At 37.7% G+C, this 10799-nt stretch overlaps 1 pseudogene; it reads left to right on the top strand.

Annotated features, from left to right (window-relative positions):
* The first annotated feature begins 6023 nt into the window (after nucleotides 1-6023).
* On the top strand, nucleotides 6024-6768 carry LOC112824635 (spliceosome-associated protein CWC15 homolog pseudogene; annotated as a pseudogene).
* The last annotated feature ends 4031 nt before the right edge of the window (nucleotides 6769-10799 follow it).

Here is a 10799-nt window from a genome sequence, read left to right as displayed (position 1 = left end):
ATCCAAAATCTATAAAGAAACACACAACTCAACACCCAAAAAACAAATAATCCAGTTACAAAATTGGCAGAAGACATGAACAGACACTTTTCCAAAGAAGACATCCAGATGGCTAACAGACACATGAAAAGATGGTCAACATCACTCAACATGAGGGAAATACAGATCAAAACCATGATGAGATACTACCTCACACCTGTCAGAATGGCTAAAATGAACAACACAAGAAACAACAGGTGTTAATGAGGATGTGGAGAAAGGCGAACCCTCTTGCACTGTTGGTGGGAATGCAAACTGGTGCAACCACTCTGGAGAACAGTTTGGAGGTTCCTCAAAATGTTAAAAATAGACCTACTCTAAGACCCAGCAATTGCACTACTAGGTATTTACCCAAAGGATAAAAAAAATAGATTCAAAGGGGGTACATGCACCCCAATGTTTATAGCAGCATTGTTAACAAGAGGAAAACCAAAGAGAGAGCCCAAATGTCCACTGACTGATGAATGGATAAAGAAGATGTGGTATGTATATAAACACACACATACACACAGATATTATTCAACCATCAAAAAGAATGAAATCTTCAGGTCACCTGGGTGGCTCAGACAGTTAAGTATCTGCCTTTGGCTCAGGTCATGATCCCAGGGTCCTGGGATGGAGCCCCATGTCAGGCTCTCTGCTCAGTGGGGAGCCTGCTTCTCCCTTTCCTTCTCCCTGCTGCCCTGCCTGCTTGTGCTCTCTCTGTCTCTGTCAAATAAAAAAATAAATAAAATCTTTAAAAATGAATGAAATCTTTCTATTTGCAATGCCGTGGATGGAGCTAGAGTGTATTATACTAAGTGAAATAAGTCAATCAGAGAAAAACAAATACCATATGATCTCACTCATATGTGGAATTTAAGAAAGAAAACAGATGAACACATGGAAAAGGGGAAAATTTAAAAAAAAAAAAGAGAGAGGGAAACAAGCCATAAGTGACTCCTAATGATAGAGAATAAATTCAGGGTTGATGGAGGGAGGTGGGTGGGGGATGATAGATGCCTGATGGGTATTAAAGAGGGCACTTGCTGGGATGAACACTGGGTGTTGTATGTAAGTGATGAATCACTAAATTCTGCTCCAGAAACCAATATTGCACTGTATGTTAACAAAACTTAAATTAAAAAAAGAATTTAAAAAATAGAAAACAAACATAAGCAAAGCCCAAAATTTGTTCTCTCAAAAGACTAATAAAATTGACAAACTTCTGGTGGTGAGACTGGGAGGTGGGAGGGAGGGAGAGTGATGGAATTGAAAAGCGAACATTATTGCAGATGCTACAATGACATTAAACAGATAATAAGAGCATCATCTGTCAGAATAAGCTAGAAAATGACGCAGTAACAGAAAACAAAGATTTATTTTTACTTCTGTTACATGTCTATTGTTGGCAGAGGGCCTCTTCTCAATGAAGTCACTCAGATATCCTGGCTAATGGAAAAGATACCATATAAAATGTTGCCTCTTATTGTACCAGGGAAAAGGAGGAGCTCTAAAGGGTCTTGCAGTAATTATATGCTCTAGCCCAGAAGCAATATACATCACTTTAACTCACAACTCATTGGACCAAACTGGTCACATGACCCCAGCCAACCACAAAAGGGTCAGGGGGTACGATTTTACCATGTGTCAAGCAGATTAAAGAAGATATATTTGGCAAACAGCTCTAAGGACTACTACAGAAAAATGTTATAACCAAATTATGGCAATCAGTCTGAATATCTAGGTAAGATTAATAAATTCTAAAAAAATGTACTCAAGAGAAATTGAAAACCCAAACATATGATCATATAAACATAATTTATAAACTCACTTATAATTGAATCAATGGTCAGAAACCTATTTTTGAACATATCAGGCAAAAATGACTTCACTGTTAAGTTTCACCAAACATTCAAGGAAGAAATTATCCCAATTTTACACAAACTCTTCTAAAGAAGAATAGAAGATTTTCCACATAAAATACATGTCATCTGTGAAGAGAAAGAGTTTGACTACTTCTTTGCCAATTTGAATACTATTTTATCTCTTTTTGTTGTCTGATTGCTGTTGCCAGAACTTCTAGTACTATGTTGAACAATAGTGGCGAGAGTGGGCATCCTTGATGTGTTCCTGATCTTAAGGGAAAGGCTCTCATCTTTTCCCCATTGAGGGTGATATTTGCTGTGGGTTTTTCATAGATGGATTTTATGCACTTGAGGAATGCTCCCTCTATCCCTATACTCTGAAGAGTTTTAATCAGGAAAGGATGCTGTATTTTGTCAAATGCTTTTTCTGCATCAATTGAGAGGACCATATGGTTCTTCTCCCTCCTCTTATTAATGTGTTCTATCACATTGATTGATTTGCAAATGTTGAACCACCCTTGCATTCCAGAGATAAATACCACTTATTTGCAGTGGATGATCCTTTTAATGTATTGTTGGATCCTATTAGCTAGGATTTTGTTGAGAATTTTGGAATCCATATTCATCAGGGATATTGGTCTGAAATTCTTTTTGCTGGGCTCTTTGCCTGGTTTGGGGATTAAGATAATGCTGGCCTCATAGAATGAGTCTGGAAGCTTTCCTTCTGTTTCTATTTTTTGAAACATCTTCAGTAGAATAGGTATTATTTCTTCTTCGAATGTTTGGTAGAATTCCCCAGGGAATCGATTAGGCCCTGGACTCTTGTTTTTTGGGAGGTTTTTGATCAATGCTTCAATCTCGTTCCTGGTTATTGGCCTATTCAGGTTGTCAATTTCTTCCTGTTTCAGTCTTGGGAGTTTATAGGTTTCCAGGAAGACATCCATTTCTTCCAGGTTGCTTAATTTATTGGCATATAGTTGTTGATAATAATTTCTAATAATTGTTTCTATTTCCTTGGTGTTAATCATGATCTATCCCCTTTCATTCATAATTTTATTAATTTGGGTCATTTCTCTCTTCTTTTGGATAAGTCTGTTGTTTTAGGGTGGAATGTTCTGTATATTATCTATGAGGTCCATCTGGTCTAGCGTGTCATTCAAAGGTCTTGTTTCTTTGTTGATTTTCTGCTTAGATGATCTGTCTATTGCTGAGAGTGGAGTACTGAGGTCTCCTACAATTAACATGTTATCAGTATGACTCTTTATTTTGGTTAACAGTTGGCTTATGTAGATGGCTGCTCCCATGTTGGGGGCATGGATATTTACGATTGTTAGATCTTCTTGTTGGATAGACCCTTTAAGAATGATATAGTGTCCTTCTGTGTCCCTAACTACAGTCTTTAGTTTAAAATCTAACTTGTCTGATATAAGAATTGCTACCCCAGCTTTCTTTTGAGGTCCGCTGACATGGAAGATGGATCTCCATCCCTTCACTTTCAGTCTGGTTGTATCTTTAGGTTCAAAATGAGTCTCTTGTAGATAGCATATAGATGGGTCTTATCTTTTTATCCAATCTGCAACCCTGTGCCATTTTATGGGAGCATTTAGGCCTTTCATGTTGAGTGATTATTGAAAGATTTGAATTGTCATCATGCTGCCTGTGAAGACCTTGTTTTTATAGATTGTCCCTGTATATTTCTGTTGTATATCACTCAGGGTCTTTCTCCCTTTATAGAACTCCCCTTAATACATCTTGCAGGGCCGGCTTAGTGGTCACATATTCTTTTTATGTGGAAAATCCAAAAGACTCCACCCCCAAATTACTAGAATTCATACAGCAATTCAGTAATATGGCAGGATACAAAATCAATGCACAGAAATCAGTTGCTTTCTTATACACTAACAATTCAACTGTAGAAAGAGAAATTAGAGAAACAATTCCATTTACAATAGCACCAAAACCCATAAGATACCTCAGAATAAGCCTAACCAAAGAGGTAAAGGATCTATACTCTAGGTACTACAGAACACTCATGAAAGAAATTGAAGAAGACACAAAAAGATGGAAAACCAGTCCATCCTCATGGATCAGAAGAATAAACATTGTGGGTATTAAATAGGGCACGTTCTGCATGGAGCACTGGGTATTATGCACAAACAATGAACCATGGAACACTATATTAAAAACTAATGATGTAATGTATGGTGACTAACATAACAATAAAAAAATTTTTTAAAAATGTCTATGCTACCCAGAGCAATCTATACCTTCAATGTCATCCTGATCAAAGTTCCAATGACATTTTTCAAACTGCTGGAACAAACAATCCTAAAATTTGTATGGAATCAGAAAAGACCCTGAATCACCAAGGAAATGTTGAAAAAGGAAAACAAAGCTGGGGGCATCACATTGCTGGGTTTCAAGCTATATCACAAAGCAGTGATCATCAAGACAGCATGGTACTGGCACAAAAACAGACATATAGACCAATGGAACAGAATAGAGAGCCCAGATATGAACCCTCAACTCTTTGGTCAAATAATCTTCCACAAGCAGGAAAAAAATATGCAATGGAAAAAAGTCTCTTCAATAAATGATGCTGGGAAAATTGGACAGCCACATGCAAAAGAATGAAACTCGACCATTCTCTAACACCATACACAAAGATAAACTCAAAATGGATGAAAGTTCTCAATGTGAGACAGGAATCCATCAAAATCCTAGAGGAGAACATAGGCAGTAACCTCTATGACATTGGCCACAGCAACTTCTTTCAAGACACATCTCCGAAGGCTAGTGAAAAAAAAGCAAAAATGAACCTTTGGGACTTCATTACGATAAAAACCTTCTACACAGCAAAGGAAACAGTCAACAGAACTAAGAGGTTACCCACGGAATGGGAGAAGATATTTGCAAATGACACTTCAGGCAAAGCACTGATTTCCAAGATCTATAAAGAACTTCTCAAATTCAACACCCAAAAAGCAAATGATCAAGTCAAAAAATGGGCATAAGACATGAACAGACACTTCTCCAAAGACATACAAATGGCTAATAGACACAATGAAAAAATGTTCATCATCATTAACCATCAGGGAAATTCAAATCAAAACCACATTGAGATACCACCTTACACCAGTTAGAATGGCAAAAATTGACAAGGCAAGAAACAACAAATGTTGGAGAGGTTGTGGAGAAAGGGGAATCCTCTTACACTGTTGGTGGGAATGCACGTTGGTACAGCCACTTTGGAAAACAGTGTGGACGTTCCTCAAAAAATTAAAAATAGAGCTACCCTATCACCCAGCAATTGCATTCCTGGGTATTTACCCCAAAGGGTAAATGAAAAGATGGACCATATGCACCACAATGTTCATAGCAGCAATGTCCACAATAGCCAAACTGTGGAAAGAGCTGAGATGCCCTTCAACAGATAAATGGCTAAAGAAGATGTGGTCCATATATACAATGGAATATTACTCAGCCATCAGAAAGGATGAATACCCAACTTTTACATCAACATGGATGGGACTGGAGGAGATTATGCTAAGTGAAATAAGTCAAGCAGAGAAAGTCAATTATCATATGGTTTCACTTATTTGTGGAACATAAGGAATAGCATGGAAGACATTAGGAGAGGGAAGGGAAAAATGAAGAGGGGGAAATCGGAGGGAGAGATGAACCATGAGAGACTATGGACACTAAGAAACAAACGGAAGGTTTTAGAAGGGAGGGTGGTGGGGGGATGGGTTTGCCTGGTGGTGAGTATTAAGGAGGGCATGTACTGCATGGAGCACTGGGTGTTATACGAAAACAATGAATCACGGATCACTACATCAAAAACTAGTGATGTTTGGTGACTAACAACATAATAAAATAAAATAAAATTTAAATTTAAATAAATAAATAACATAAATAAATAAATAAATAATAAATAAATCTTTATTCAAATGTTTAAAAAAAAACAATAGTAGAAGAGAAAACATGCCTTAACTCAATTGTGAGATTAGCATGACTTTGATACTAAAACTGAACAAAGAAAAGATTACAGAAGAAAATTTTAGATCAATCTTACTCATAAAAATAGACATAACAATCTTATAAAAGAAGATGGCAGGGCCCTGGGCGCAGAGGTTTCTGGGAGCATAAAAGATGACAACAGCAGGTAGGCCAACTTTTGAACCTACGAGAGGTGGGAGAGGAAAAGGAGAAGGTTATTTGAGCCAACTCTCAAAACAGTATTCAAGTAGAGACCTATCTTCTCATACAAAGATAAAATATAGACAAACTACTCAGGATGCCCCTGAAGAGGTTCGCAACCGTGACTTCAGGAGAGAGCTGGAAGAGAAAGAGCGAGCTGCTGCAAGAGAACAAAATAGAGATCGTCCAACATGAGAACATACAACCTCCTCGTCAGTGTCAAAGAAGCCTCGGTTAGACCAGATTCCTGCTGCCAACCTTGATGCAGATGATCCTCTAACAGATGAAGAAGATGAAGATGAAGATTTTGAAGAGGAGAGTGATGATGATGATACTGCAGCTTTTCTTGCAGAACTAGAAAAAATTAAAAAAGAAAGAGCTGAAGAGCAGGCCAGGAAGGAACAAGAACAGAAAGCTGAAGAAGAAAGAATACGTATGGAAAACATTTTGAGTGGAAACCCTCTCCTTAATCTCACTGGCCCATCCCAGCCTCAGGCCAACTTCAAAGTTAAAAGAAGGTGGGATGATGATGTTGTTTTCAAGAACTGTGCAAAAGGTGTAGATGATCAGAAGAAAGACAAAAGATTTGTAAATGATACGCTGCGATCTGAATTTCACAAAAAGTTCATGGAGAAATATATTAAATAGTACAGTTTTACGTGCTTAATTAAAGACTGTAAAATGTAAATGATAAAAAAAAGAAGATGGCAAACTGAAAAGTATAAAAAGATTAAAATGTATGTTATAATATTATTGACTGTAATTATAGACTGTAATATAATATTATTAACAGGGATAACTTTTCATCCCTGTGAGTTATCTATTTTTTTTTAATTTTTATTTAAGGGGTGCCTGGGTGGCTCAGTCGGTTAAGCATCTGCCTTCAGCTCAGGTCATGATCCCAGGTTCCTGGGACCGAGCCCCACACCAGGTTCCTGCTCAGTGGGGAGTCTGCTTCTCCCTCTGCTCCTCCCCCTGCTCATGCTCTCTCTCTCAAATAAAGAGAATCTTTAAAAAATAAAGTTTTTATTTAAATTCCAGTTAGTTAACATAGTGTAATATTAGTTTCAGGTGAGAAATATAGTGATTCAACACTTCTATACAACACCCAGTGCTCATCACAACAAGTGCACTCCTCAATCCCAATCACCTATTTAACTCTTTCCCCTACCTACCTCCCCTCTGGTAACCATCAGTTTGTTCTCTATAGGTAACAGTCTGGTTTTCGGTTGGTCTCTTTTTTTCCTTTGTTCCTTTGTTTTGTTTCTTAAATTCCACATATGAGTAAAATCATATGGTATTTGTTTTTCTCTGACTTATTTTGCTTAGCATAATACTTTGTAGATCCATCCATGTTGTTGCAAGTGGCAAGATCTCATTCTATTTTATGTCTAAATAATGTTCCATTGAATGTATATACCACATCTTCTTTATCCATTCATTTTAATAACAGTGCATAATGACAGATGGTAACTATACTTATTGTGGTGATCTTTTGTGATTCATATAATTGCCAAATCACTATGGTTTACACCAGAAACTAATATAACATTTTTAAAAAGATAGATAAGATTTAAAAAAAAAAACTGTGCTGTGACTCTTCAGAAAGTATTATTAAAGAAGCAAGTAGATAATTGATCAACGTGGCAGGATACAAAATCAATGCACAGAAATTAGTTGCATTTCTATACATTAACAATGTGACTGAAGAAAGAGAAATCAAGGAGTCAATCCCATTTACAATTGCACCAAAAACCATAAGATACCTAGGAATAAACTTAACCAAAGAGGCAAAGGATCTATACTCTAGAAACTACTGAACACTTATGAAAGAAATTGAGGAAGACACAAAGAAATGGAAAAATATTCCATACTCATGGATTGGAAGAATAAACATTGTGAAAATGTCTATGCTGCCCAGAGCAATCTACACATTCAATGCAATCCCTATCAACATACCATTGACATTTTTCACAGAGCTGGGACAAACAATCCTAAAATTTGTATGGAACCAGAAGAGACCCCGAATTGCCAGGGGATTGTTGAAAAAGAAAACCAAAGCTAGGGGCATCACAATGCCTGACTTCAAGCTATATTACAAAGCTGTGATCACCAAGACAGCATGGTATTGGCACAAAAACAGACATATAGGCCAATGGAACAGAATAGAGAGCCCAGATATGGACCCTCAACTCTATGGTCAACTAATCTTTGAGAAATTAGGAAAGAATATCCAATGGAAAAAAGACAGTTTCTTCAATAAATGGTGCTGGGAAAATTGGATAGCCACATGCAGAAGAATGAAACTGGACTATTCTCTTACCCCATACACAAAGATAAACTCAAAATGGATGAAAGACCTCAATGTGAGGCAGGAATCCATCAAAATCCTAGAGGAGAACATAGGGAGCAACCTTTTTGATATTGGCCACAGTGACTTCTTTTAAGACATGCTTCTAAAGGCAAGGGAAACAAAAGCAAAAATGAACTTTTGGGACTTCATCAAGATAAAAAGCTTTTGCACAGCAAAAGAAACAGTCAACAGAACTAAGAGGCAACCCACAGAATGGGAGAAGATATTTGCAAATGACATTACAGATAAAGGACTGGTATCCAAGATCTATAAAGAACTTCTGAAACTCAACACCCAAAAAGCAAATAATCCAGTCAAGAATTGGGCAGAAGACATGAACAGACACTTCTCCAAAGAAGACATACAAATAACTAACGAACACATGAAAAAATGTTCAACATCACTAGGCATCAGGGAAATACAAATCAAAACCACAATGAGATACCACCTTACACCAGTTAGAATGGCTAATTGAAAACAACAAATGTTGGCGAGGATGTGGTGAAAGGGGAACCCTCCTACACTGTTGGTGGGAATGCAAGGTGGTGCAACCACTCTGGAAAACAGTATGGAGGTTCCTCAAGACGTTAAAAATGGAGCTACCCTATGACCCAGCAATTGCACTACTGGGTATTTACCCCAAAGATACAGATGTAGTGTAAAGAAGGGGCATATGCACCCCAACGTTCATAGCAGCAATGTCCACAATAGCTGAACTGTGGAAGGAGCCAAGATGTCCTTCAATAGATGACTGGATAAAGAAGATGTAGTTCATATATACAATGGAATATTACTCAGCCATCAGAAAGGAGGAATACCCACCATTTGCATCAACATAGATGGAACTGGGGGGGGGGGAATTGTGCTAAGTGAAAGAAGTCAAGCAGAGAAAGACAGTTATCATATGGTTTCACTCATATGTGGAACATAAGGAATAGCACAGACGGCCATAGGGGAAGGGAAGAAATCAGAGAGGTAGACAAACCATGAGGGACTCCGGACTCTGGGAAACAAACTGAGGGTTACAGAAGGGAGAGGGATGAAGGGATGGGGTAGCCAGGTGATGAGTATTAAGGAGGGCATGAGATGTGATGAGCGCTGGGTGTTATACACATCTAATGAATTATTGAACACTACATCAAAAACTAATGATGTTGGCTAATTGAACATAATAAAAAATTAAAATAAAAAATAAAAATGACCAAAATGAATTCATCTTAGGAATATAGATTGTTTAACATTAAAAATCAATGAAAGTCAACACATTATGAGATTTAAGAGAAAAACAAGAGGAAAGAAATTACTCTTATAAAGTCAAGGTAGTGGATGCCTGTGGATGAAGGGAACCAGTTGTGATTGTGAAGGAATACACAGGGGCTCCTGGGATGGCAGTAGTCTTCCATCTTGATCTTGTAACTGGTAAGCATTAACCGAGAGAAATCCAGTCAAACTAGGTTAAATACACCTTAAGGCAAATAGCATTTATAGAAATGAAGACAGTTATTTTATAATGATAAAACTTACAATGCATGAAGAAAATATGAAACTTTAAATTTGTATAATCCTGCTGTGATTGTGTTTAAAACTGTCTAAGCTAAACTACACATCCTACAATTTCCGGTCCTGTGTGTTTCTGGTTAGGGTGGACCAGATGAGACATTTCTGCATGAGGTTTGAAAGATGGTAGGGAAGCAGCAGTCATATTTTTTTAAATTTTTTAATTTAAATTCAATTAGCCAACTTACAGTAGTTCATTAGTTTTTGATGTAGTGTTCCATGATTCATTAGTTGCATATAACACCCAGTGTTCATCACATCACATGCCGTCCTTAATGCCCATCACCCAGTTACCCGATCCTCCCACCCACCTCCCTTTCCACAACTTTCAGTTTGTTTCCCAGAGTCAAGATTCTCTCATGATTTGTCTTCCTCTCTGATTTCTTCCCATTCAGTTTTCCTTCCCTTCCTTCCCTTCCCCTATGATTCTCTGTGCTATTTCTTATATTCCACCTAAGCAGCCATACTGTTTTTCCACTCAAAAGTTCAGAGTCACCAGATGTTACACGTCTGCTAGCTCACCTTGTTGTTGGTGTGGACAGCAGCCAGCCCAACAGCTCTCACCTTCCACTGGATCCTCCTTCAGCTTCTCCAACTCTTGAGTCAGGTAAATGTTAAGCTTCAGGACAAAGGGCACTAGTTTCTCCTGTGGAATACTACAGTATTATGCCTGGTAGTGAGATCTGACATGGGTTCCTGTCCATCCATGTAAGTTCCAGCTCACTTTCTAGTTTGTTCCTCCTTTCTCCCACTTTATTTCCATCGTTCCTTCCCAATTGCCTCCCCTGCAGACTTCAAGTTCT

Source organism: Callorhinus ursinus, unplaced genomic scaffold (assembly GCF_003265705.2).
Source record: "Callorhinus ursinus isolate GAN/ISIS: 27379988/994484 unplaced genomic scaffold, GSC_fseal_2.0 scaffold9, whole genome shotgun sequence".
Taxonomy (NCBI): Eukaryota; Metazoa; Chordata; class Mammalia; order Carnivora; family Otariidae; genus Callorhinus; species Callorhinus ursinus.
Note: the sequence above shows the minus strand (reverse complement) of the source record. Positions and strands in the feature narration are given on the sequence as shown.